A 26,996-nucleotide genomic window follows, 5' to 3' on the forward strand; every position below is an offset into this window, starting at 1 on the left:
ACATGCTCATTGCTTTTACCTCTTTCTCCCCTCTATGAAGTCAGTGCAATTCACAGATAGGGATTACGGACTATATTACTGTTTGATTCCACCACAAGAAGGTACAGCACACAGAACCCTTCTCTTTGGGGGGGGCTTGGGTGGAGGGGCTGTTTCATTCCAGTGCCGCCATCCAGTCCCACTTCGGAGTCTGGGTGATATCATCACTTGCACCTATGTGTTCCCTTGGGAAATTAGTGCTGACCCCACAGGACTTCAGGTAAGGAATTACAACTGATAGGAATGGAGAAAAAAAAAGCTTCACGCGTTTCGACAGATAAAATCTTCAGGTTTTTATAGATTAAAAAGCTTCAGGCTTCTGGTAAACAAACGTGCTAATGCTATAAAGAGGCCAGCTGCTTGGAAGGGGCAGGCAGTACTTTTTGTGAATCTGGACGGAATGTGATCTGATTGGAGAGCAGAGCTGGAGAACGAGCAGTAAACTGGAACTACACCTTCCCCTTTTTGTTTTGGTAAAGAGACTTGGCCGCAGAAGGCCCAGATACATATGTGTTGAACTGCCTCCTCGTGGTAGAGAAGCCAGAGTGTGTGCAAAGCTCGAGTGTGCCACCTTGCCCCGTGCTGAAAATGTGGGGAAGGGAAGCCAACTGCTCAACTATCCTGACATATCATTTCTTGAACACTTTTCATGTTTGCATAAATTGATATCCCACACCATTTCTTATTAGAGCAATGATTGGCAATATGTTTATTAGTATAGGTGCTTTTATTTTGACAGAGACTCCACTAGGACTGCGTTATTATTATTTGATGGTCGTAGCTTGCTCCCGTCCCATTGTAGGCAAGGCATGGTATCACAAGTAGACACTGACAAGAGTTGCAAGTTTCAAAACATTTATTGTATTGTATTGTTTATTCATGTATATGGCGCTCCCAACCCTGAGGTTTCTGGGCGCAGTACAGTTTAACGGTTACAGCAGGTACAAAGACACATATTTGCACATACACTTTACAATATTGACATCTTTACAGTATTATTTATATATGCAGAGAACAGATCTGTTGCCATTGTCAGTAAGGTCTTGCCTCGTGGTCAAAGGAGCTCAGTAAAGGCTTTTTCATCCTTCTTGAAGGTTGGAAAGGATGGTGTAGCTCTAAGGGAGACAGGCATTATTGTTAAATTCAAGGGGGTTGGAAAAACTCCTGTCTAGCCCTATAACTAAGACAGGAGTAATCTCGACCACCAAATAATAAAGTAACAGTCCTATTCAATCTTAGTCAAACAATAAAGGCCTATAGTAACATAACCTAATGCCTGCCCTCACTCTAATACACCCTAATGTGACATAGGGATATGTATCAACAAAAGAAAAATCAGTGGTAAAACGAAATGTCAGAATGGCAATATAAATCAGTATAAATTCTCGTCCCCACGTTGTATAGCACAGGGTTAGATGGAACACTTGATGGATGAACACACTTTGGTTTGCAAATACAGTTATACGGCTGGCTATGCCCGCCAGAGCTTTCTTGGCAGTTCAAGTCTGAGTCACAAGTTCACAGGTTTAACTGGCTGCTACCGGCATATCTCTCACTGAAGCACTGGCACCGTTAGCAACATTGCTGGTTCTTCAGTGTCCCCATTGCCATGGAGTTCCATGGGAATGGGGATTTACCGTTCCACGACTACTTGTGATATCCCGGTGGCACGGGATATCAGGCGGCGGAATCAGAGTAATGGGTTGGCAGCAACACCAGCGGGTTACCGCCTACCTCGTAATGAGGCCCATGGTCTTGGGGCACAGCCGGTCTGAAAAGAAATTCAGAAGAACTCTCCATGGCTTGCTTTGAATGCCTGCCACCCAACTCAACAACGCTGTTGCTCCATTCATAAACAAATCTGGGTGCACGGATACTCCCCTATTAGTGCCATCACTGAACAATGCTCTTGTTCTCGCCAAAACCCTAGCATAACAGATTCCTGGTGTTGAACACACTACCCCTCCTTCTGCGGATGAAATGGTCATATTCAGTTTGCTTAACAAAAGGTTCTTCAAAGTGAGTGCCATAATCAAGTGTATGGGCCTCATCACGACCTCGGCGGTAACGCCGGCGGTATTAGCGCGGGGGCTATTAGCGCGACCGCCATAGCCCCTGGCGCTAATAGCGCGGGATCACGAGTTGGGCGGACTTGGAAGTCCCCATTCCCCATTGAGCCCATTCGGGAATGCCCCATTCCCCATTGGGCTCAATGGGGAAATTTCGCGCTCATACCACCGGCGGATTTCCCGCCAGCGGTATGAGCGCGAATTCTCAGCGGATTTCACACCAGCTCAGAGCTGGGTTGAAAACCGCTGAGACCCTGATTCGGCGGACCCTTAAATCCGGCGGTAAAAGCGCTACCGCTGGATTTAAGGGTTACCGCTGAGGTCGTGATGAGGCCCTATGTCTGGTGTACCAGGATATGCATTTTTTAAAACTGCCCACACTATCCCGACAATGACTGAAGTGTGTTCCATCATGATTGTCATCACCAATCCGTATCCATGGATATCCTGCTTTTTTCCAAACATCCGATTTGTCCCCTAACACTGCGGCAAACAAACTTTTCACATCTCCCACTGCCAACGTAATGCTTGCTGTTTGCTTCTGAAACAGATATATCCACTTGCCTGCCCCTGTGGCGAGCAAGGGCAGCACCTTAATCAAATTGTCTCTATCCATGTGTGGCCAGGGCCTTTATTTAACAACAGAAAATGTGTTACACCTGCTTCGCTGGTATCTTCTTCCCCCATCGATTCTCTTTTACCACTGCCATACAACCTGGTCACACTCTTAACCATGGGGCAACAAACTCTCTACTCTTAGTGTCACTCGGGGTGGGGCCCCTTTTCTCCCTTCTCATCTGTCCCCCCACTCGTCCTCCTTTGCTACTCTGGCTTCAACATCTGAACAGATAGATTCATAATCTAGACTGTCTGCTGGTGGTCACCCTCCCCTGCATCCTTCATCATTATGACCATAATCCCTCATTTCAACATATATCCAATTGCAGTACTGTCAATTCTACACACATACTCGGGTTGGTATACCCTGCAGCTGCTTGCATGGATTAACACCCATGTGGGGGTGGCGGGGCTGTGGATGTGGATGTTGCAGTCATTGTGGGGTGTTCACAGGATACGGTTTGGGGCATTAGGTGTGGGAGTAACACAGCGCTTGTACTACTATTTCTCCCCTCTGTTTGTTCCTTCTTTGGACCAGGGCTTGTACATTCCCCCTCTCGTATCATTAACCCACTTGTTGTGATACTTCATGTTTTTTTCCCGATGCAACAGAAGTGCTGTAAACATATATTCGAGGGGCCTCAGGGAACTCAAGTTGTACCCAAGCCTAACCTTATAGCACTATTTCACCTCTTAAGCACTGATCCAGCAGTATCAATCACCCTTTTCCTCCCACTATTATCCACCATTCTCATTACCCCTCGCTTCCTTCATGACCTCCTCAACACCACAAAATAATACCCCACACACAACTCTCCCCACAACTAACAACACCTTAAACCACAAGTCAATAAAAACTCATATATATATATACAATGCTTTAGAGCCTTCCTCAATCTCCACTTCGAGCTGAGAAATGTACCTCCTTACGTCCCCTTTGCCGGGGCAAAGTGATCCAAGGTCTGCAATATAATGGACTTACACAACAACAAAAAAAAAATCACACTTCTTGACAAATGGTATATACCCTTCCTTTCTCCCCTTGCCTTGGGAAAAGGGAATTTACCTCATCACACTCCCTTGTGCTGAGTGGAGGGATCCCAAGTCCTCCATATATTGGACTTCACCTCTTATTTTATTCGGCAGTGCTGCCTTTTCTCCACAATCAGAGAAGTTCCTGTTTACTCTCTTCATCGTTTACCTCATAATACATACTGTGACGTCACCTTATAAAAACCACAATATATTACCACATGGTTTTACACGCTCCATCCATTCACCACATATTACTCCACACATACCCACTCTCCCCTTATTGTTTTATCCGGAAAAAGGTGCACTTACATCTATGCGTTCTCCCAGGTTCATCCAATATGGGGTCCCGCCAATGAGCTCCACACTCTGGGAGCAGCACCAGGATCTAAAGAGCAGACAGGGCTTCTGGCAACAGCACCTGTGAACCTCTCTTAAAGTGGTTCACTTTATGCACTGCTCGCTGTAGATGGGTGCCGCACCGCAGTTGCACGGCTAGGACACAACAACCTCACAGACTGCTTTTAGCAGGCGTTAAAAAACGAACCCGCAAAGAGACCAGTGTGCTAATTACAGTACCACAATTTGCAGGACAGCAATTATCACCTTCCCCATTCCCATTATGCCCTATGGGGCAAAAATGGGAATGGGGAATTACCGCCTTCCCAACCTTGGAATAGGGCGGTAATTCCCCTTTCCTCCATGGCGGTACTAGTAATTTACCGGCATGCTTTAGGTGCTAATAGCACCTAAATTTAGGTGCTAATAGCACCTCGGTTTATCGCCTACCGTGTAATGAGGCGCATACTCTCAGGCCAGAAAAGTGAGCCTGGCAGTGGTGTGGGCCTGCAAGTACATTCACCTCTTCCATTTTGAGAAGGCATTCACAGTCATCACCGACCATTGGGCCCGCCCTCCTGACGATATTCAACAACACCAAGGTGAGAATTCCCCCGGAATAACCAGGTGTGGACTGTGGCTACAGGACTATACATTTGAGATAGTGCATCGCCCGGGCAAGGAGCACAACCCCGCCAACTACCTGTCCAGGCACCCCACAGGCTCCCCACATGTGGGCCCCTCCATTGCCGATTCTTACATTAAATATGTTATCCACCACCTGCAACCCCTGCCAGTGGACTGGGCCACTGTGGGAAAAGCATGCGAAAATGACCCGGGTTTGGCAATCGTGACCCACTGCATCAGAACAGGCAAGATGGCGCATAACAATAATAAAGCCAGACTGGAGCAAGAGTCGGTGAGGGATGACATAAGATCCCTGGAGCAAGTAAAAGACAAAGCTGACAGTGGTGGACGATCACATCATCATGAAGGGCTGCAAGGTTGTCCTCCCTTCAGCCCTGTGAGAACAGACAGTCATGCTGGCGCACGAAGGCCACCGGGGAGGTGGTGTCCACAAAAGGGGCCTTGCGTCAAAAGATGTGGTTCCCCAAGCTGGATTCCCTAGTAGACGAGGTTGTGGGCAGGTGCGACATCTGCACGCTGGTGGCGCAACCGGCGCTCCCCAACCCACTGCAGATGTCCCTGCTCCCAGAAGTTGTCTGGGAAGAAGTGGCCGTAGACTTCTCCGGACCGCTACGCAATGGTATCTATGTGCTGGTGATAATTGATTAACATTCTCGCTTCCAGGATGTACAGCTGATTGTGTCTACAGTGTGACACGCGTCACCCCTACCCTAGACTGCATGTTGTTGACCTATGGTATACCGAAGATCATAAAGTCTGATAACGGTCCACCGTTCAAGAGCCACAACTTCGAGAACTTCACACGGTACATGGGGTTCCAAAAGATAACTCTGCAATGGCCCCAAGCCAATGGCATAGTGAAACCTTTTATAGCTAACATCAAGAAACCCCTGCGGACAGCCAACCTCATCAATAAACTATTTGAGCAGGTGCTATACCAACTTCTATGGGAATACCGGCACACGCCGCACAGCACCAACGGGGACAGCCCATTGGACCTCATGTTTCGTCGAGTCATCAGAACGAGACTGCCTGAAGCCCCCGTTCCCACTCAGACCACACCCCAAGAACAACTGGTCAAGGCTCGAGATCAGGCAGGAACAGAAAGAATGAATGAATGAATGAATGAAAGCGCTGACGCGCGGCAGGGATCGAAAGACTGCAAAATGTAAACTGAGAGAAAGTGGTGGTATGCCAGCTGATGTCGAGAAAAGAGGACCAACATTCGTGCCTGAACGGCTGGTAGTAACCAGCTGAAAAGGCACCATGATAACTGCCAGTGGAGAACACCAGCACTCCATAACAAGGAAAACAAGCGTGCGGGATAACTAGATTGTGTGTGCGCTGAGATTACAAATTACCACATGTGTAAATTAGACTGATGACTCAATATCCCCTGTAAAAAACAGCTGCAGTAGGTGTGGAACTGAAAGGCTTACCCAGCCAGTCGCAGAAGATTAATTTGTTAAAATGTTCCACTAGTCCACGCTGAACTCTAAATGATATTTCAAACTAAGCACTCTTAAAAAAAAAAAGAAAACATATCTGGTATATGCCTGGAGAATGTTGTAATTTAATGAATATCAGTACATATTAGAGCATTCACTTTAATGTTCAAGAAACACAAGAACTAAAGTATGTCTAAAAGTCAGCCATATTCATGAACCACCGAGATCAGCCCGGACTAGTGGAATATTTTAAAAAATTACTCCATAACAAGGAACTCACCCCAATTAAAAAAACTGGCAGGCACCCCGACACAGAGGTGGGAGCAATGGCCACCATGACAGATGGCCTGTTTTTCGATGATCCTTATAAAGGTGATGACGAGCAGTCAGAAGAAGAGACAAATGGAGGTGACAGGGCATTTGTCCAGGAACTCCCTCTCCCCATGAGGCCTCAACGTTGCTGCATAAAACCCCAAAGACTAATTGAAGAAATGGGGTGAAGGCAGCAGTGACGCTGCATGTAAAAAAGTGGGGAGGAGTCACGTTGTGACGTACTAAGCCTGCATGCGCTCTCGCATCATTGTGGGGGCGGCCCCAAGTTGGGGCCCGATTCTTGGGGAAGTGACGTTGGGCTGGGGAGGGTAAAGGAAGGGAAGTTAAGTCACAGTTACGGAGAGAAACAATGAAGAAGGTTCTCCATATCATGCTGCGTGTGTTGCCTTTATTGAAATAGGCGTGTGTTTTGCGGTGGAAGCCCCACTTGTGGGTGAGCGAGGTCCGCTCACACCACAACAGACCCTAAACCTGGATCTGGACACCACTTCCAGGAAGAGGCAGGAGGAATGGAGATAGGACAGGAGAGAAGGGGGGCATGAAGAGTCCAGGAACATAGGGGGGAAGACAGGCGATCTCAAAAGCAAAGATCAACCTGTGCAGAGAAACAAACTACAGCAGTTATTTACCTTTCAGTGCCTACGCCTCTTACGTTTTGCAGAGTAGGATGACACAATAGTCTAGAAATGGAAGACATGTGTTATTAATTAAATAGTATAAACACAAGACATCATATGATATGGCATTTATAACGCGCCTATACACAAGTGTTTCAAGGCGCGACGAGGCAAGGGAGGAGAACAGGGAAGACAGACAATGATCCTACTAGGTCAGGTGTCATTCAGATCACGCAAGGGAAGGGGGGGAAAAGGGGAAGGTGCGGGAGGGAAGGGGGTGGGGACAGTTCAGTACATGGGATAAAAAAAGTATAAATAATTAAATAACAAAAAGTAAAGTACAGCCAGAAAGTGGCAAGTGCAAGGGTAAGTGCGGACATCAGGTTTCAAGTGCTGGTAGTGGGGCTCTAGGGAAACAGAAAACAGTCCCCAAGTGTGGGGGTTGCCAGGAAGGCAGTGCAGGTGGGCTACTGGTGGGGGCAGGGACCTCGGCATGAGATCAAAGGATGGCCAGGTAACCAGTGCAGTATCAGTTTCAGCCAGGAAGTCAGGAGAGGAGAGGAGGAGAAAAAGCAGAAGCAAAGAGAAAGGTTTTGAGGAGCTTCCGGAACCAGAGAGGATTCTCCTCAAGTTTCAGGGTTGCAGGGAGGCTGTTCCAGAGGGAGGCCCCAGCCGAAGAAAGAGATCTACCACAAATCGTTGCTTGGAGAAGTGACTGACCCTGAGGGAGTTGGAGGTGGAAGAGCGAAGAGCTCAAGAAGGAAGATTCTTAGGAAGAGAGAGTTGAAGGTATTGAGGACCCAGGCCCCAGAAGGCCTTGTGGACCATGCAGAGGGTTTTGTACTTAATCCTCGCAGCCACTGGGAGCTGGTGTGGAGATTTCAGTCTGGAGAGATACGATCCCTGGGCTTGAGGCCAAGGGCAAGTCTCGCATCCTGTTCTGGATGAGTTGCAGAGGGCGGAGAGTGGTAGCAGGCAGATTTAGAAAGCGGCTGTCGCAATAGCCCAGCTTAGAGAGAACCAGAGCTCTGGAGACAGCGAGCTTCTGGGGGAAGGAGAGAAAAGGAAGAATACCTCTGAGGAGGTGCAGCAGGTAGTGTAACTTCTTAGAGATATCAGAGATGTGAGGAGAGAAGGGGTCTGTGGAGTCAAAGATGACCCTGAGGTTTTTAACTTCACAGGTGGGAGCAGGAAGAGGGCCAAGAGAGGCCGGCCAGAGAGTGACAGGAAAGGAGGGAGCGGGTGTGCCAATGAGAATCTCTGTCTTACTGGCATTAAGGCAGAGATCATTGGTGGCACACCACTCCTGGATGGCAGACAGTCAGAGATGAGAGAGGGAGAAGAGGTAACTGAGGGTAGCCTAAAAATGAGCTGAGTGTTATCTGCATTTCACTGGAGGTTAGGGCAGACTCAGAGCACAGCAATGCGGTCGGCAATAAGTGCCAGGTATTGGTTGAACAGCCAGGGAGTGAGGTTAGACCCCTGGGGAACACCACAGGTGAGCTAAAGATAGAGGAGAGAAAGGACCCAAGTTGAACCTGGGAGGATCGATCAGAGAGGAAAGAACTCGGCCACGCCAGGGCCTGGTCTGTGATCTCCAGGTTATCACAGAGATGGTTGAGCAGGATGGCATGGTTAACCATGTCAAAGGCAGAAGAGAGATCAAGTAAGATGAGGACACAGGGGGTGTTTGAATCAAGGTTGGAGAGCAGGTGTTCACGGATGTTCAGGAGAGCAGTTTCTGTGCTTCTGGCAGCTCTGAAGCCATACTGATGATTGATCATGGATACAACCAACAGATTCAGTGTGAAGATTGAGCTGGGAGATGGCCAGCATTTCCAAGAGTTTGCCCAGGAAAGGAGTGATGCAGATTGGGCAATAGTTAGCCGGGCAGGATCGGTGGGCAGAGGGTTTCTTAAGAAGAGGTTGCACAAGGGCGTGCTTCAGGGGGAAGCGAAGACTCCCATGGTGAAGAAGTGGTTGAAGAAGTCAGCCAGGGCAGGGGCCAGGGAGTCAATATGGTCCTTGGTGGTTTTTCAGGAACAGGGATGGACCGGTAGACAAGACTTTCATAGATCAGACTTGTCTAGAGACTGCATCTGGGGAGAACAGGGGAAATGCAGAGAAGGAGAGGGGAAGAGGTGGCCGAAGAGGGGCCAGAGGAGGAGAGAGAGGACAAGATGTCCTGAGTTTTAGAGATGAAATGAGAAGCCAATGCAGTGCAGCGGGCCAGGAAAGGGAGAGCAGAGGTAGAGACTGACGCAGGATTGGCCAGTTCCTTGCAGATTTTAAAGAGTTCAGCCGAGTTGTTAAATGCTGCAGAGACGCGGGCTTGGATGTGAGCTCTCTACTTGGTGAGGACAGAGAGCCGGTATTGCCTTTGGAGTAGGCGGCAGCCCAGTTTGTCAGAGGATGTACATGAAGCACGCCATTTCCTCTCAACCACCCTGCACTTGTGTTTAAGGGTGACGAGGTCCGAGTCATATCAAGAGTTAAACGTGACTGTGCGCTTCAGGCGGATTCTCATGACAGGGGCAAGAACATTGAGAGTGTCAGATATAGCAGAGTGGAGCATGGAAAGGGCTGTGTCAGGGTGTGAGTCAGCCAAAGGGGGGTGGGGGGTGAGAAAGTGGCAGCGGAAGCCTCAACTGACATGCGCTTAATGGGTCGGATGACCGAGAAGGTGGGTGGCAGTGATGGAGTTGGCTTGAGATAGGGATCACTCAAGGAGAGAGGAGTGGTGAGAGGGATAGAAAGGGGGAGGTCTGAGGGATCAGAACATTCAGAGTGTGTCCTGCAGAGTGAGTCGGGCCAGATGGGAGAATAGAGAGTGAGAGAGAGTCGCAAATGTCACGAAAGAATGCAGAGTAAGGACATGGAGCCTCAAGGTGGATGTTGAAGTATCCGAGAAGGAGGAGTTGACTGGTCGAGACCAGTAGGGTAGAGGAGAGGTCCGCCCACTCACAGAGGAAGGAGGGGATCTGACCAGGTGGACGATAGATGGTAGCCACAGTAAGGGAATGGCTAGGAGAGAGAGAGCCTGCAGACGAGTTATTTGAATGAGGAATAGGCCTGCGTAGGAATGACAGAGGCAGGGATCTACTCAGGGAAGATCCAGAGTTGGACCTGGGTGCAGAGACGATCTTGTAGCCGTCAGGGAGCAGACTGTCAAAGCTTGTGACAGAGCTGGCAGTGAACCATGTCTCGGTGAGACAGAGGACATCGAGGTCAACTTCCTACAGAAGGCGGCAGATGTCGGAGGAGTGTTCGACAGCTGAGCTAAGTTAAGAGTGGCAATATGAAGAAGGTTGCCTCCTTGAAAGACTTCCGGGGAGGGGTACAGATCAGAGGTACGCCCTGTGGAGTTGTAGAAGAAGCCCGATGGGGGGGGGGCAGAAAGGGAAGGAGGTGAGGGTAAGGTAGCCAAGGAGGAGGCAAGGAAGCCGTGGATGGGGGAGAGGGGACAGCAGGTGAAGAACGGAAACTGATAAGGCGCGGGAAACCTCTATCAAAGAGGAGAAGGTTGGCCTGAGGGCCTCGAACCAAGACGGTACCATTCAACATAAACTTTAATGATGACCTTAGAAGAGTGGAAGGAGCCCAGGAGGGCCTCCCACCGGGTGCCACCATTAACGGGAGAGGAAGAGAAGGGAGAGAGCACAGAGACCATATTTAGAGTCCATAGGTCTGGTGAGGTCACGACAAAGAGGATGTCGGTGAAAGTTTGCCTGGTGGAGGCACTGCTTTAGGTGTCAACGATAGGGAGGTCTGGGTTGGAGACCAGGATGTCCTTTTTAAATTTCTTCCTACCCGATTTAGTGAGGAGAGCAGGATAGTCGATAGAGCGCCATAGAGTAGGTAGGGAGAGGAGAGAAGAGGAAGGGAAGTGGAAAACACAGTGCAGGGTGCAGGCAGATGAGACAGAGAGAGGCGAGACAAGTTCAACAATTGGACAAGGTGGCAGTTACTCAGAGTAAAAGACTATCCCAATCAATATTGAAAGCAGGGGGAAAAAATACACCTAAGTTTGTGAGTCCTAAATAGAGGGGAAAAAAGGCCTAGGTTTCACAGTGCAATTTTAAAACTGGTAAAAACACACCGTTTGAGAGTCAGCTGGGTGGGCAGGGGAAAGCAGGGGCTGCCCTAGGAAGGTCAGCAATGCAGAAGGGGCAGCCCATCAGGTTGGTGGGGCAGCCCATCAGGGTGGGCGGCGGGCAGGATCAAGCACAAGGAGGCACAGAGGGGGAAGGGAACAGGTTGCAAGCCTCAGGGGGGAGGCTATATAAAGATATATCATCGAAAGAGCCAAAGAGGAGTTGCTGAGCCCCTCTCGCCGGCCAGGAATGCATCCTCCAACCCATACACAAGAAGGATTAACTGGAGGTTTATGAAGAACAAGCAGAGACAACTCAACACAAAAAAAGATGATCACTTTCTCACCAAAAGAGGAGTGATTAGTCGCCGGTCACTCACCTACAGCAAATGATTCCCCAAAAAGATTGGGATGTATTTCACATTTAAGAAAAAGTAGCTTTTGTGGTCCTCGGAGAGTGACTGCATATCGGGGGACGAAATATAACCCTCTGCAAAGCCAAGCCGCCAACATGAAAAATAGACATGCACTGTACTGAGATACTGATGGCCAGAGCATGCGCAGTGATGAAATATTGATCCCGAACATGATCCTGAACATGCGTAGTGCTGAGATACTGATCTCTAGAACATGCGCATTGCTAGGATACCGATCGCCGAGCTTGCAGTTCTGATATCGATCCCAGGAGCATGCGCCTTGCTGAGATACTACCTCTAGAGCATGCGCAGTAAAAAAATGAGTGGGCAGAACAACTAGGCATGAACTGCGCATGCTCAGTGAATGTTGTCCGACGTCGCCTTACTAAACAGCCGGGCCACAAACACATTAATCACCGAAGTATGTGCTAGAAATGAGGAGAGGGGGGGGGGGTATGAACGCTCAGTGATGACAGCACACGCAAAGACAAAAGATAAGAATCATGAAGGGCTTAGGGCAGAGCATGCTGGAAGGAAAGGCATGCTCCAACAAGAGACACCCATAATTGGGTCAATGATGGGGGGAACTAAAGGGTACGACGTTCCCTTACTTTATGCGACCCACAAACACACCCCTGCCCACCGTTCCAGGACGGAAACTTAAAAAAAAACGTTTTTAATGTTATTAAATTCCCATTAGGGACTGGAACCGGAGCCCTGCTGCTATCAGGCCAGTGCAGCATTGCACGGCCCTATCTCGCAGGTGCTGGAAGATAATTATTTATTTCAATAGGCTGCTTGGGGTACAAACCCCATTCCCAAGCAGCCAAAACACCCAGCTTGATCGGGATCTGCGTATGGAGGGCTGTATGCTCAGCCTTGTTAGCAGGCAATGGGAGGGGTGTGTCTGTAGCTGGCCGCAGGCAATGGGAGGGGTGTGCCTGTAGCTGGCCATGTTCTTTAAGAGGTGCAGGCAATGGGAGGGGTGTGTCTGTGGCTGGCCATGTTCTTTAAGAGGTGCAGGCAATGGGAGGGGTGTGTCTGTGGATGGCCATTGTGGTGTAGTGGACCCTATGTGTGTGTTGCCCCTTTAAGGGGATGTGTCCCTCCCCAGTGTATTGCCCTTTTAAGATGGGCCATGACTTTGTCATGGCCCAAGCTAATAAAAGGGAGCCCTGCAGGCACGTGCGTCAGAACGGCTGCAGACTCCGTGGAAGGTTGGTCTGAGTCTGTGTCTCATTGATGATGTAGGCCGCAGGCCTACCTGTGGGAGGTACAGGCCTGCAGACCCTGTTGCCATGGGACTCTCGTGCCAGGACGGTGGCCGAGGTCCGCATGGTCAGGACCCTGGCAGGCTGTGCCCCCACCCCGATGGCGCGGGTGTCCCATAGCGCCGCGAAGCCTGCCGGATGGACATGGCAGGCCCCAAACTCCCAGGAAGCAGCACCCCGGGGTCGCCTGCCGGATGGACATGGCCGGCGACCCCACCACACTGGCGACGAGGAGAAGAACCCAGGGGAGGACTGCGTTTCCCCGTTATTCTAAAGCTTTTCCCTCCCCTTGCGGGTGCTGCAGGAAGCTGTTTCCCGTTAGGGTGATTGTGCATGTGGCGGTTTCCATCACCGCAGAAGGAGGAGGAGTGGAGTTCATCTCGGTTGGGATGGTGAAGTAAGGAGGAAGGGGAACCCTGCCGGCGATCCTCCCCCGCAAAAAGTGAGAGAGGCATGCTGCCTTTTCCACCATAGTGGAAAGAAAAGAAGTGGAGTGCCAGCCCACACCCCGAAGGAGACAACAGTGCGCTGCTGGGAAGTTAGAGTGGGATGCCCACCACCCCCCCTGAAAAGAAAAGGAGGAGATGTGCCTGCAACCCCTGGCCGCGGCCCTCTGAGGAGGGTGCTCGTGCGGCTGGGTGGGAGTCGCCCACAGGCCCTCTGCGCATCGATGCTTTGAAAGTCAAAAGAAAGGAGGTGAAGAACTGAAGCTCCGATGCGGAGCGGAAAGGTGGGTGGGGCCCGCGGGGCCCGTCCCCACATCCGAAGCAGTTGTGGTGATGCGGGAATGCCCCTGCAAGAAGCAGAGCCGAGGGACAACCTACTCACCCTCCCAGTGAGTGGAGAAGAATAAAGCGGCTGTAGCCGCAAGGAGGGGTCAAGTGCCCTTACAAGCCAGACATCAGCAGCACCATCCTGCATTGTGCCGACGCTGGGGCCCCCACTAAGATCCGGGGCCCTGCGGCGGTGAAATGAAGCTCCGACATCGAGCTGCAAAAAAAAAAAAAAAAAAGTGAGGGTTGGGTCATGCACGGTCCGTTCCCCATGGCATTTCGGGCCCGTCAAGGAAATCCACATCAAAGACCGAGGCTGCCCGCCTGCAGCAGTGATGTGGTCAGCACTCTGGTGCACCGGCAGCCTCAGCTGCTACAAGACCAGGCTGCTGGTGGGGAAAAGCACATGCCTGAGGAGGCACAATCTGTGGCCTCTGCGACTTCGCAAGAGAGGTGACCCCGCTGGGGAGCCTCAAACAAGCCGTAACACCATCTGGCATTGTACTCCAAAGGAAAAGGGCCCCATTGTAGATCCCTGGCCTGGTGGGGATGGCGAGCATTGAGCACATCCTTGCACAGCAGTGCCAGCAAGCCCCATAGTGATCCTGGGGTGTCGGAGGCTGAAGAGCAGCATGTTCCACATCAGAACGTGCATAAGAAGACAGGAGTGGCCCGGGCAGAACCCAGCCATCTGGCAGTGCTGGGTCTCTGCTCACACCACAGGAGCAAGAAAAAAAAGAAAAGAAAGCGCCCATCCCGCAATGAAGATCCAGGGTCAGTCAGCAGAGTGCGGGCTGGGCTCGGGGAAGTTGGACTCATGTCAGAACAAAGTGGCAGCAGCCAGCGGCGTGATCCTGGGCCAGCTGGCACTGTAGTTCTGTACGCTCCTTGCTGGAGCTGTCCAGAGGAAAGTCATGCGACCTGTGATGCTACAGCAGCAGCCCAGCCCATCCACAGGGTCCACCCTGCAGCTCCCACCGGCACCTGCCCCGTCAGAAGGACGAACCTCCGGAAACCCCCCCCTAAACCTGCGGAGCGAAGTGGGGAGGTGGGTTGCAACCACTGCATTGTGGTGCTGCCGGAGCTCATCAGCATGAGCCCGGGCCCGCGACAGAGGACTGGAGATATTCCGGTCGGAGCACATCGAAGAGGTAGGAAGGCGACATCCCTGCCAACATCAGTGTGCCAGAGCCCACATAGAGGGCAGTATCTGCCAGAGGAGTGACACGCCCACACCAGAGACTTATTGAGATCCCCGGCCCGGTGGTGCCAGTGAGAAAGAAGGCTCCGGACAGCCCAATGGGCACCCGGGCCAGGAGGCGGTGAAAAGTGTGGAAATGGTGGCGTGCTCTGGTCTGGAGCAGGGCTGTATGGACGGCTCCAGCATCAGAGCGGAAGTGCCCTGCGGTGTATGGCAACTGTGTGTGGCTGGGGCCGTGTACTCACACAGCGGGGAGCAGCTTCCCCTGCGCTCCCAGAGTGTTTGCAAAGCAAAGGGGGCAAGGGTGGTCATTCCAACGGCAGCCCTGCAGGGTGAACAATACAGTGGTCCATGTGGAATACGTGATCTGCGCACCACAGCAGCCACGTGTCAACGTAGCAGAGTTTGGCAGCAGCACCCATGATGCACCAGAGACACCAATCAATTCCTGCACTGTCTGCCAGGCATCTCCCGGCACCGTGCCATGGAGAAATCAGGACCACCCTACCATAAAAGACAACTTGTCGGCCCTATGTGCACCCTGTGACACCGGTGTCACCCTGCCTGTCCCGAGGGTGGCACCGACACTGAGCCCCGATGAGTGGGCCCCGCCACCATGCCACGAGGATCCCCTACCATATCGTCGTTGGACCAGGGAGCTCATGGCCCTGATGGCCTGTCACTAACATACCTGGCATGCTGCACGGAAAGGACCCGACAAGGGTAATTGGCACGGAGGGTACTAGGCAGAAATGGGACTAGCATTGAACCACAGAGGTTCCCGGACTGCCTGTCAGTAATAATACCCTGCCCACACTGTAGGTGGCCCCAACACCGAGTGACAGCAGCCACCCTACCTGGTTGCCCTACAAGTGGCCCTAACTGACTACTACTAATGACACCCGGCATGTCGTGCCATCAAAGGACCAGGCCAACGTGGGTCCCCCGCACTCCCAGAGTTCAGCCAATACTGGGTGGCGGACCAAACCAGGCAACCCTGCCGCCTGGAAGAAGTGCAGCGGGCAGGGTATGGGTTGCAGCTCACCATGAGTGCTTGTGCGCCCTCCTATGCCCTGGAGGAAGAGATAATCCTGACTGGGGAAGCACCACGAAGAGAGTGAGTGATGTCCTGTCACCCCGTGCCATACCCACAGTGGATGGAGCAGGTGGACGCCCCGAGACCTGCGTTTTGCGGCCCTGCCCTGAATAGCAGTGGACGGTGCTGAGGTGGACCCTGGCATCCGACTGGTGCGGCTTTGCCGGCTGTGAACTGTACCATCAATGGACCTGGACCCGGGAAGTGGCTCTTGAATCGACACTCATGGAGAACGAGTTGGTGTCCTGCAGTCCTCCTTTTGCTTTAAGAGGACTCAGTAAATATGTGTTTTGATGCTGTGAACCTGCATAAGATTGATATGCTTAAAGTGGTCTCAGTAAAGGACAGTAATGTGAAACTGTGTTCCTGCAAGCGGTAGGGGTGCTCTAAATGGTACCAGGGGTCATCCGCGAGCATCATGCAATGGTTGCAATTCCGTACCCCAGGTTAATAAAGGGTCTGTAACATGTGGTACAACTGCTAACCATCCACCGGGGTGTACCCCTGTGACCGTCACCTGAGGGTGATGGGTTGGGGGGTGATAAGTAGATAAGAATGTGTGACCAGAGGTGTGCCAATAGCATATCTTGTGTGAAGTTGGCTCCCCCGAATCTGAAGTAATATCATTTTGTAACAGGTGTGGGAAAATTAGTTATGTTGTATTTTTAGTTGTTTTGTTCCTTATGAAAAAGGAGGGATGTGGTGTAGTGGACCCTATGTGTGTGTTGCCCCTTTAAGGGAATGTGTCCCTCCCCAGTGTATTGCCCTTTTAAGATGGGCCATGACTTTGTCATGGCCCAAGCTAATAAAAGGGAGCCCTGCAGGCACGTGCGTCAGAACGGCTGCAGACTCCGTGGAAGGTTGGTCTGAGTCCGTGTCTCATTGATGATGTAGGCCGCAGGCCTACCTGTGGGAGGTACAGGCCTGCAGGCCCTGTTGCCATGGGACTCTCGTGCCAGGACGGTGGCCGAGGTCCGCATGGTCAAGACCCTGGCAGGCTGTGCCCCCACCCCGATGGCGCTGGTGTCCCATAGCGCCGCGGGGCCTGCCGGTTTGGACAGGCCCCAAACTCCCACAGGCGCTGGGCCTGTTTGGGTGCTGTGAGGAAGCAGCACCCCGGGGTCGCCTGCCGGATGGACATGGCCGGCGACCCCACCACAGCCATGTTCTTTAAGAGGTGCAGGCAATGGGAGAGGTGTGTCTGTGGATGGCCATGTTCTTTGAGAGGTGCAGGCAATGGGAGGGGTATGTCTACAGCTGCCATGTTCTTTAAGAGGTGTAGGCAATGGGAGGGGTGTGTATGTAGCTGGATATGTTATTTAAGAGGTGCAGGCAATGGGAGGGGTGTGTCTGTGGCTGGCCATGTTCTTTGAGCGGTGCAGGCAATGGGAGAGGTGAAAAAATGAATGGAATATGGGAAAAAAGTTACTCAAATGCACCAGTTCTTTAAGAAATAGAAGGTTTCTGTTAGGCGAGTCAAATAAAGTTTATTGACACGATCTTCAATTCATAGTTGTTATGCAGAAATCAATTCTCAATGTTATCTTCACACTGGTTCCACATGTCATATTATACAAAATTAAATCCCATTAATCAATTCTCCACATTGGTTCCACATGTCATATTATCCAAAATCAAATCCCATTAATCAATTCTCAACACGTGTTTCCCCATTGATAGTTACAATGGTTCATCAGGAGAAAAAAGGGATAATTCTGGTCTCTGGAAAGAAAAAGTAGAAAAGGAGAAAAAGAAGGAAAATATGTTTAAGATAAATGTCTTCCTAGTCTGTTACTGTTTCATCAAAGAAGAAAAGAAAAAGAAATGTTGCTTTTTTGTTACTTAAGTTATTGAAATGTATTGACTCACCCATTTGGTGTACCCGATTGCTTGTTTAATAATTGTGCTTGGTATCATAGGTGAGGAGTTCATATATTGGTCCCATATAGTAAGTTAGGTTTCATTAGTGATTTTCATTTTTCAAAAATGCTAGGGGAAGAGAAATAGAAGAAAAGAAAAGAATATTTTTTTCTTTTTTCGTTTTAAAGTTCTATGGCTTCAGGAGAAAATAAGAGTAGAGTAATCAAAACATTCTGGTTTCGATGGGGGCTTGAGATTTAAAAGGTAGAAGGCAAAAAGGTCCAGTTCTGACTTACCTAGTCAACCAGAAAAGTAGCTGAGGAAGGCTATGGTGAGCCGTGCTTTCTTCTCGGATGCTGTCGCATTTTAAATGCGTTGAAATGCGCCTTTTATAGCGTGCAGGCCGGCATGATGAAGTCACTACGCCGCGCCCAACGTTAATGAGCGCGGCGCAATGACGTCACCACGCCGGGACGTCCGCAACGCTCTCGGTGGCCATTTTGGAACAATAATTCCATTGGAAACCGAGCGCAACATCAGTTTCAGTTATATGTGTTGGATATTCAAAGCGCTGTTTGTTTATTAAACAAAAAAAGGGGAGGGCAAAGATAGCCACTCCCATGTCGAATGGCTAATCTATGAAAACAAGTTGTATGACATGAATTATATTTACTAATTATTTTTCTAGGAAAGAGGGTCATTGATAACAGATGCCAGAAATTATCTTTGGCTAATATTTGGACAATGTGTGTTCAACTAATGAGTGTGAGAAGAAAAAGGACAAAGATAGGAATAACAATAGGTGATGTGACAAATACAAATAAAATATCAATTTTCTCAGATTTACTACATTATATGAAACATATAGACATTATTTATAACCAGCTATACATCTCTGAGTCACAATTTAATCCTGAAGCACATGCATCCAGGATACAAATCCATTTACTTTCATGCTTGCGTAATGTTTCCTCTTTGTTTCCTCCCCTTGGATGGGCGGAAATTTTCTCCAGGCCAAAGATTTTAAGAGATGAGGTTTCAAAGTCAGAATGCTCATTAATGATGTGAACAGACAGGGGCGATCTTAGATCCTTATTTCTGAGGGCTCTAATATGTTCAAATATTCTCACTTTAAGTTTGCGTATGGTGCTTCCAATATAAAGCTTTTGACAAACACATTCAATACCATAGATCACAAAGGTAGAGTTGCAATTAATCCATTGATTTATTTGTTTTGTCCTGCCATTTGGTAAGTACATTTCCTTCTTCCCTTGGTACATCAGTGGACATAACTTGCAGTGCCCACATTTGTGTGTAGCCCTGATATTGGTTTGAAAAAATGTTTTTTTAACAGTTGGAATCGGGCTTAGGAAACTTGGACTGATCAGGTTCCTAATTGTTGGCGCCCTTCGAAAGCAAATGTTAGGCGAGTTATTAAGATGCTTTTGCAAACTTGGGTCAGTGAGTAGAATGTTCCAATTGTCTGACAAAATGCATTTCATTTGTTTTGCTTCAGTACTGTAGGTTGTGATGAACTGAATCTTGTGATTCAGGTGCAGGCAGTGGGAGAGGTGAGTCTGGATGGTTAGGTTCTCTAAGAGGTGTAGGCAATGGGAGGGGTGTGTCTGTAACTGGCCGCAGGCAATGGGAGGGGTGTGTCTGTAGCTGGTCATGTTCTTTAAAAGGTGCAGGCAATGGGAGGGGTGTGTCTGTGGCTGGCCATGTTCTTTAAGAGGTGCAGGCAATGGGAGGGGTTTGTCTGTGGCTGGTCATGTTGTTTAAGAGGTGCAGGCAATGGGAGAGGTGTGTCTGTGGCTGGCCATGTTCTTTAAGAGGTGCAGGCAATGGGAGGGGTATGTCTGTAGTTGGCCATCTTCTTAAAGAGGAGCAGGCAATGGGAGGGGTGTGTCTGTGGCTGGTCATGTTCTCTAAGAGGTGCAGGCAATGGGAGGGGTGTGTCTGTGGCTGGCCATGTTCTTTAAGAGGTGCAGGCAATGGGAGGGTTGTGTCTGTGGCTGGCCATGTTCATTAAGAGGTGCAGGCAATGGGAGGGGTGTGGCTGTGGCTGGCCATGTTCTTTAAGAGGTGCAGGCAATGGGAGGGGTGCGTCTGTAGCTGGCCATGTTCTTTCAGAGGTGTAGGCAATGGAAGGGGTGTGTCTGTAACTGGCTGCAGGCAATCGGAGGGGTGTGTCTGTGGGTGGTAATGTTCTTTTAGAGGTCCAGGCAACGGGAGGGGTTTGTCTGTAGTTGACCATGTTCTTAAAGGGATGCAGGCAATGGGAGAGGTGTGTCTGTGGATGGCCATGTTCTTTGAGAGGTGCAGGCAATGGGAGGGGTATGTCTACAGCTGCCATGTTCTTTAAGAGGTGTAGGCAATGGGAGGGGTGTGCATGTAGCTGGATATGTTATTTAACAGGTGAAGGCAATGGGAGGGTTGTGTCTGCAGCTGGCCATGTTCTTTAAGAGGTGCAGGCAATGGGAGGGGTGTGTCTGTGGCTGGCCATGTTCTTTGAGAGGTGCAGGCAATGGGAGAGGTGAAACAATGAATGGTATATGGGAAAAAAGTTACTCAAATGCGCCAGTTCTTTAAGAAATAGAAGGTTTCTGTTAGGCGAGTCAAATAAAGTTTATTGACACGATCTTCAATTCATAGTTGTTATGCAGAAATCAATTCTCAATGTTATCTTCACACTGGTTCCACATGTCATATTATCCAAAATTAAATCCCATTAATCAATTCTCCACATTGGTTCCACATGTCATATTATCCAAAATCAAATCCCATTAATCAATTCTCAACACGTGTTTCCCCATTGATAGTTACAATGGTTCATCAGGAGAAAAAAGGGATAATTCTGGTCTCTGGAAAGAAAAAGTAGAAAAGGAGAAAAAGAAAGAAAATATGTTTAAGATAAATGTCTTCCTAGTCTGTTACTGTTTCATCAAAGAAGAAAAGAAAAAGAAATGTTGCTTTTTTGTTACTTAAGTTATTGAAATGTATTGACTCACCCATTTGGTGTACCCGATTGCTTGTTTAATAATTGTGCTTGGTATCATAGGTCAGGAGTTCATATATTGGTCCCATATAGTAAGTTAGGTTTCATTAGTGATTTTCATTTTTCAAAAAATGCTAGGGGAAGAGAAATAGAAGAAAAGAAAAGAATATTTTTTTCTTTTTTCTTTTTAAAGTTCTATGGCTTCAGGAGAAAATAAGAGTAGAGTAATCAAAACATTCTGGTTTCGATGGGGGCTTGAGATTTATAAAGTAGAAGGCAAAAAGGTCCAGTTCTGACTTACCTAGTTAACCAGAAAAGTAGCTGAGGAAGGCTATGGTGAGCCGTGCTTTCTTCTCGGATGCTTTCGCATTTTAAATGCGTTGAAATGCGCCATTTATAGCGTGCAGGCTGGCGTGATGACGTCACTACGCTGCGCCCAACGTTAATGAGCGCGGCGCGATGACGTCACCACGCCGGGACGTCCGCAACGCTCTCGGTGGCCATTTTGGAACAATAATTCCATTGGAAACCGAGCGCAACATCAGTTTCAGTTATATGTGTTGGATATTCAAAGCGCTGTTTGTTTATTAAACAAAAAAAGGGGAGGGCAAAGATAGCCACTCCCATGTCGAATGGCTAATCTATGAAAACAAGTTGTATGACATGAATTATATTTACTAATTATTTTTCTAGGAAAGAGGGGCATTGATAACAGATGCCAGAAATTATCTTTGGCTAATATTTGGACAATGTTTGTTCAACTAATGAGTGTGAGAAGAAAAAGGACAAAGATAGGAATAAAAATAGGTGATGTGAAAAATACAAATAAAATATCAATTTTCTCAGATTTACTACATTATATGAAACATATAGACATTATTTATAACCAGCTATACATCTCTGAGTCACAATTTAATCCTGAAGAACATGCATCCAGGATACAAATCCATTTACTTTCATGCTTGCGTAAGGTTTCCTCTTTGTTTCCTCCCCTTGGATGGGCGGAAATTTTCTCCAGGCCAAAGATTTTAAGAGATGAGGTTTCAAAGTCAGAATGCTCATTAATGATTTGAACAGACAGGGGCGATCTTAGATCCTTATTTCCGATGGCTCTAATATGTTCAAATATTCTCACTTTAAGTTTGCGTATGGTGCTTCCAATATAAAGCTTTTGACAAACACATTCAATACCATAGATCACAAAGGTAGAGTTGCAATTAATCCATTGATTTATTTGTTTTGTCCTGCCATTTGGTAAGTGAATTTCCTTCTTCCCTTGGTCCATCTGCATAACTTGCAGTGCCCACATTTGTGTGTACCCCTGATATTGGTTTGAAAAAATGTTTTTTAACAGTTGGAATCAGGCTTAGGAAGCTTGGACTGATCAGGTTCCTAATTGTTGGCGCCCTTTGAAAGCAAATGTTAGGCGAGTTATTAAGATGCTTTTGCAAACTTGGGTCAGTGAGTAGAATTTTCCAATTGTCTGACAAAATGCGTTTCATTTGTTTTGCTTCAGTACTGTAGGTTGTGATGAACTGAATCTTATGATTCAGGTGCAGGCAGTGGGAGAGGTGAGTCTGTGGATGGCTATGTTCTTTAAGAGGTGCAGGCAATGGGAGGGGATTGTCTGTAACTGGCCGCAGGCAATGGGAGGGGTGTGTCTGTGGGTGGTCATGTTCTTTAAGAGGTGCAGGCAATGGGAGGGGTGTGTCTGTAGCTGGCCATGTTCTTTAAGAGGTGCAGGCAATGGGAGGGGTGTGTCTGTGGCTGACCATCTTCCTTAAGAGGTGCAGGCAATGGGAGGGGTGTATCTGTGGCTGGTCATGTTGTTTAAGAGGTGCAGGCAATGGGAGGGGTGTGTCTGTGGCTGGCCATGTTCTTTAAGAGGTGCAGGCAATGGGAGGGATGTGTCTGTGGCTGGCCATGTTCTCTAAGGGGTGCAGGCAAGGGGAGGGGTGTGTCTGTGACTGGCCATGTTCTTTAAGAGGTGCAAGCAATGGACAGGGTGTGTCTGTGGCTGGCCATGTTCTCTAAGAGGTGCAGGGAATGGAAGGGGTGTGTCTGTAGCTGGCCATGTTCTTTAAGAGGTGCAGGCAATGGGAGGGGTGTGTCTGTGGCTGCCCATGTTCTTTAAGAGGTGCAGGCAATGGGAGGGGTGTGTCTGTGGCTGGCCATGTTCTTAAAGAGGTGCAGGCAATGGGAGGGGCGTGTCTGTAGCTTGCCATGTTCTTTAAGAGGTACAGGCAATGGGAGGGGTGTGTCTGGCCATTTTCTGTAAGAGGTGCAGGCAGTGGGAGGGGTGTGTCTGTGGCTGGCCATGTTTTTCAAGAGGTGCAGGCAATGGGAGGGGTGCGTCTGTAGCTGGCCATGTTCTTTAAGAGGTGTAGGCAACGGAAGGGGTGTGTCTGTAACTGGCCGCAGGCAATTGGAGGGCTGTGTCTGTGGGTGGACATGTTCTTTAAGAGGTCCAGTCAATGGGAGGGGTGTGTCTGTAGTTGGCCATGTTCTTAAAGAGGTGCAGGCAATGGGAGGGTTGTGTCTGTGGCTGGCCATGTTCTCTAAGAGGTGCAGGCAATGGGAGGGGTGTGTCTGTGGCTGGCCATGTTCTCTAAGAGGTGCAAGCAATGGGAGGGGTGTGTCTGTGGCTGGCCATGCTCTTTAAGAGGTGCAGGCAATGGGAGGGGGTGTGTCTGTTGCTGGCCATGCTCTTTAAGAGGTGCAGGCAATGGGAGGGGTGTGTCTGTGGCTGGCCATGCTCTTTAAGAGGTGCAGGTAATGGAAGGGGTGTGTCTGTGGCTGGCCATGTTCTTTAAGAGGTGCAGGCAATGGGACGGGTGTGTCTGTAGCTGGCCATGTTCTTTAAGAGGTGTAGGCAATGGTAGGGATGCGTCTGTAGCTGGCCATGTTCTTTAAGAGGTGTAGGCAATGGGAGGGGTGTGTCTGTAACTGGCCGCAGGCAATGGGAGGGGTGTGTGTAGCTGGCCATGTTCTTTAAGATGTGCATGCAATGGGAGGCGTGTGTCTGTGGCTGACCATGTTCTTTAAGAGGTGCAGGCAGTGTGAGGGGTGTGTCTGTAGCTAGCCATGTTCTTTAAGAGGTGCAAGCAGGGATGGTGAATGGGAGGCTGCATAAAGGTGCATGCTGAGTGGGACAATGACACACTAATAGATGTCATTTAAATGCATTGTTTCGACTGTATTTTCTTCAGATTTCCTAGAACTGTTGTAAAACACAATGTTGCAGGGTGGAGTGGACCCAGGTGTGGGGTTTGAATCAGGGAGGCGGTGACGGTGACAGTGAGTAGGGGAAGAGTTGGCAGAAAAGGGGGCTGGGCAGATGGAACATAGTTTCACTACTTTGTTTTGTACAGTTCGACCACTGCCCACAATGCAACACTTTAGTGGCTTACCTAAAAGAAAGGATTGCAAACCTGCACAGAATAATTTCACATATTTGAAATGCATACCAAAAATTTGAGGCACCCGGCAGGGACATTTTCTCGCAGAAATCAGGAGAATGAATGTTTCTGATGGTTTTGCATTGGGGTATGAATTCTTTTAGGAGGAAGAAATTAAATAATATCAACATTGTTTGTTAAAAACAAATTGTGTGTTTCCGTCCTAAATCTGGAGGGTTGACATGTTTGTATTTGGTGAAGATATGGTTTAGCTAAGTAACGTACATGGCAACCCTCCCGATTTCCCTTTCTCCTGCCTAATATAATTCTTAACCCCAATGCAAGTCTACGGGAAAACTAATTTCTCCCACTTTCCATGGCAACATCTCGCTCCCATGCGTCAGAATGTTGGCATGTATAAAGTAAGGATGGGGTCCATACACTATCAGTTCGTGGCCATACAGTCTTACCATCTGCATACTCCACCATTTCACAGCCCTGGTGGGTGAAATCATATTTGGAGGAAGACAGCCCATTGAAATCTATGGACAGGCACGAGAATGGCCTGGGGTTGACCACCATCGAGTATTTTGCGGGACTGTCCTGATGTACAGGGGTGTGTCCCATATCCTGTCCCTGTGCGCAAAAGTTAAAAGTCCCGACCTTGCATCTGTGCTCCTTATCAACAGTCCAAAGCCTTCCTGGCTCAGAGTTTACATGTCTTTGTGTGTTTGTTCGAAGCACAGCGCTTCCTCTGCAGCATCGCTCTGTGCATACATGCCAGCTCTCCTGATTTAGGCGAGAGACTCACGATTTTTCGATTGAAAATAGTGTGATTATTTACTGTGTCCTGCCTAAAATAATTATAACCCCAATGTAATGCTATGGGACAATTACACTCTCCCGATTTCTGTGGTGAAATCTCCCTCTCAGGGGCTCCAGAATGTTGGCATGTCTGGCTGTGTGTTAGCAGAACATTACAATAAGATCGACTGCAGATTGATGAGGAAGGGCTAATGCATAGCTCTCAGCATTTTGTGGCCCCCGGATGGGTGAAAACACACAGTTTCGTTTTTCTGAAGGGTGAAAGCCCATTGCCTTATTTATATGGGTGGGAGGGAGCTGTGTGGGTGAGAGAGCTGCTTACAAAGCGGGTGACAACCGCCAAAAGCATGTGAGGTGAGAGGTCTGGTTAACGTCCTCAATGGGAGGAGAGCATAAAACTGCATAGTGTGTGAAATAATCACTCTAGCAATTGACCCCATATTGTGTTGCATTTACTGTCACTGAAGTGAGGTTTATTTATTTATTGTGCGTTTGTAAGGCGCTTATACATCAAGTAAATGGTGTTTCAAAGCACCCACAGGGACACAGGGAGGGAACCTGGGAATGAAAAGCAAATATAACAATGAAAGATAGAGGCAGACCTACTAGGCCTTGTGAGCATTCAGAACGTGCAAGTGCAGAGAGAGAGAAGGGATGAGGGAGTGGGGCTTAAGTACTGGGTGTACCAAAGAGGGAAGTGCTAGGGAGTAAGCAGCTATTAAGTGACTGGGTGAGAGTGGTCAGCTGCCAATAAATAAATAAGTGCAGGGCTGTGGTGGCATAGACCAGTGGGTGCCAAGGCAAGTGCTAGGAGCAGGCGGGGGCTGAAGGCGATTGGAGACCAGGACCGAGGAGGACATGTAAGGGTCCTGGTCCCCAATCTCAGCAACTGTGGGGTTTAACAGAGGAGGGAGGAAGGAAGGGAAGGAGGAGGTGAAAAGGAAGGTCTTGAGGATCTACCGGAACTTGAGGAGATCTGGCTCAAGACTAAGAGGAATGGGGAGCCCATTCCATAGGAGGTATACATATGTTTGGGGAGACCAGGTATAAAGGCGTTGTGGCTTAAGTGAGAAATAGTGTGTCAAATCCGTTGACAGCCGCAGACTATGGAACTCTAGGCTACCCCTGCCTAGTGTAGCAAAACAGATATTTAGAATTGTTCCTTGTACATGCGCAGGTATTTGCAAGATAACTGTTGTTGCATAACAAAACTGATCAACATGTATACACTGAAATGTCAATATATATTCAATGGTCAATACTAATTATGCCGACACGTGTTCCAACCAAATCAGTCTTTTTCAAGGCTCAATATATGATCCGACATTCACATGTGTCCTGGCCCATTAGCCCAGATGGGTGTCTGATTTTGCCATTGTCTGGCCTGCCTCCTACTGCGCGGGCCAAACGATGGCAGGGTCGCTTACCAGGCAGACCAGTAATAACTAATGCTACCGGCAACATGCTTTTTCCATGGCAGAAACCGTGCAAATTTAAGACCCACCGTTCGCATTACGGCATTAACGCCAGTTTATCTGCAACCAACCAGATACCAAAATCAGACACCCATCTGGCCTAATTGGCCAGGACACATGTGAATGTCCGATCAAATATTGTGCCTTGAAAAAGACTGATGTGGTCGAAACACGTGTCGGCATAATTAGTATTGACCATGGAATAAATATTGACATTTCAGCATATACATGCTGATCAGTTTTGTTATGCAACAACAGTTATCTTGCAAATACCAGCTCATGTACATGTTCCATAGGAGGAGCCTGCCGAGGAACGAGATCGGCCACCAGCTCGCTGTTTAGCAAAGCGCTTGACACACAGAGAGTTGGCGCCAGAGGAACATACAGATCTGGAGGGTGAGTATTTAGTGTTAGCCAGTTGTAGATAGCGTGGTCCCCTGTCCCAGA

At 48.8% G+C, this 26,996-nt stretch overlaps 1 protein-coding gene and 1 long non-coding RNA gene across 4 annotated transcripts in view; both read right to left on the minus strand.

Annotated features, from left to right (window-relative positions):
- The window catches only part of LOC138560842 (zinc finger protein 585A-like), a 332,450-nt gene that overhangs the window by 46,619 nt on the left and 258,835 nt on the right, over positions 1–26,996 (minus strand). Inside the window, exons 4-5 of one of the 3 annotated variants that reach the window (XR_011299303.1) lie at positions 20,865–20,985; positions 20,011–20,717 (exon numbers count right to left, since the gene is read on the minus strand). The exons of the other annotated variants lie outside the window; for them this stretch is intronic. The gene's annotated coding sequence lies outside the window, so the exon portion shown is untranslated. Of the gene's footprint in view, positions 1–20,010; positions 20,718–20,864; positions 20,986–26,996 lie in introns of those variants that run through there. 3 annotated transcript variants of the gene reach the window in all.
- Positions 917–11,752, minus strand: LOC138560843 (uncharacterized). Its single transcript, XR_011299305.1, has 3 exons — positions 11,617–11,752; positions 7,156–7,206; positions 917–1,154 (listed from the first exon to the last, which is right to left on the minus strand). It is a non-coding gene; the product is annotated as an uncharacterized lncRNA (long non-coding RNA).

This window comes from Ambystoma mexicanum, unplaced genomic scaffold (genome assembly GCF_040938575.1).
Source record: "Ambystoma mexicanum isolate Mex_15411 unplaced genomic scaffold, UKY_AmexF1_1 Mex_scaf49, whole genome shotgun sequence".
Classification (NCBI taxonomy): domain Eukaryota; kingdom Metazoa; phylum Chordata; class Amphibia; order Caudata; family Ambystomatidae; genus Ambystoma; species Ambystoma mexicanum.